Source organism: Apodemus sylvaticus, chromosome 3, assembly GCF_947179515.1.
Source record: "Apodemus sylvaticus chromosome 3, mApoSyl1.1, whole genome shotgun sequence".
NCBI classification, from domain to species: Eukaryota; Metazoa; Chordata; class Mammalia; order Rodentia; family Muridae; genus Apodemus; species Apodemus sylvaticus.
Genome location: NC_067474.1, coordinates 6,369,024 through 6,370,502, shown reverse-complemented (window position 1 = coordinate 6,370,502; position 1,479 = coordinate 6,369,024). Strand labels below are relative to the sequence as shown.

General features: G+C 52.7%; 1 pseudogene; it reads right to left on the bottom strand.

The window, feature by feature from the left end:
* Positions 1–1,146: 1,146 nt before the first annotated feature.
* Positions 1,147–1,266, bottom strand: LOC127681964 (uncharacterized; annotated as a pseudogene).
* Between the last annotated feature and the right edge of the window lie 213 nt (positions 1,267–1,479).

Below are 1,479 nucleotides of genomic sequence, written 5' to 3'. Positions count from 1 at the left end.
CACTGGTGGTGAGGCAAAACGGAGAGGAGAGGAGGGGATCTCTTCTTTGTCAGGGTCCCTGCCTAACAGACAGTAGGCAGGGGTGGCTCAACCTTAGCCAGCTCACCTGAAACCCACACATCCAGAATCAGCCCTACTGTGTGCTCTGTCGCGCGCGCTGCAGCAGATGAGGGGCAGGGATAGCTTCCCACTCTGATGACCTCAGGGTTAGCTCTCCTGCCTGCCACTGGTGGAAAGGGATGAAGGGATGTGGGGTGGGGAGGGATCTCTCCCTCACCTGTGCCACTTCAGAACAGACCAGCAGAGGGGCCAGCTCTCCCATGTTCTCACCCTTGAGGCCAGCTCACCAGCTCCCTGCCAACTGGGTCAGCTCCACTGTGCGGCCTAGGCAGGGTGCAGGGCCTGCTCTCCCGAGTGCTGCAGCTGGTGAAAAGCACAGAGCCAGATGTGCCACCTGCCACAGCTGGTGAGAGGAGAGGGGGAAGGAGGGTATCGCTCCTTCCTCCACACCACCACACAGACAATGACTGGTAGGGCCTGTCTGCCCATGAGTTTCCCCTCGGGGCTCGGCTAGCCACCAACTCCCACAATGTGCGTGTTGCTCTCCTGAGTACTACAGCTGTCTAGGGGCGGAGTCAGCTCTCCTGATCTCAAGTCCCCAGGGCTAGCTCATCCTCGATGATCAGATGAGGTGTGGCTACACAGCCATCCAACATCAACAGTCAACATGTAGCCCCGACCAGGGACATCTGCCTAGCCTTTGGTGGTCATAGAACCCTGTTGCTTCACGGTCACGAACCTATTAAATGGACCATGCTGGCAGCACAGGCCATGACCATACCACGGTCCCGGAGCATCACCTGCTACTCACATCAGGGTGTTCCTCACTACTCTGAGTCTCCCGTTCTCCCTCTCTTCATTTTGCTTACACCCTCCTTTTTCTCTTTCTCTCCTATTTCTTCACTACTTGTTTGCTCCTCTTTGTGGTGCCTGAGTGTCTGGGATCATCTCAAGGAGTGGTCTCAGGAATGCTATGCCTGACTCGTGCATTATAGCACCATTCAGAGCCATCTTGGGTGTGGTCTGTCTGTCAAGGCCTGCATGGCACCTGACTGGTGGTCGTCTGAGGGTCTCTTTTTTTCAGGGAATGTTAGGTTGCTAATCATTCAGATGTTCATAGATCAGAGCACTGAGTGAAGATATGGCCTCTCTCTTCTTTACCATCTACTGATGCACATGTGACATAGCAATGCCTGTAGGGGAGGGTTAACCACTTTAAAAAATCACCAAATAGAGTACTACCCAGGTAGACATCACTGACCATTTGAAGACAAAAACATGGAATAATTTGTTACGTAGGGAAAGACATCCTCAGAAGCCTAATTGACCTATATTTCCCATAGCCTAGGAACTTCTGCCAACCATTAAATTTATAACATCTTCCCCACAAACCCAGGTGCTTACTTTTCCATAGAAGGA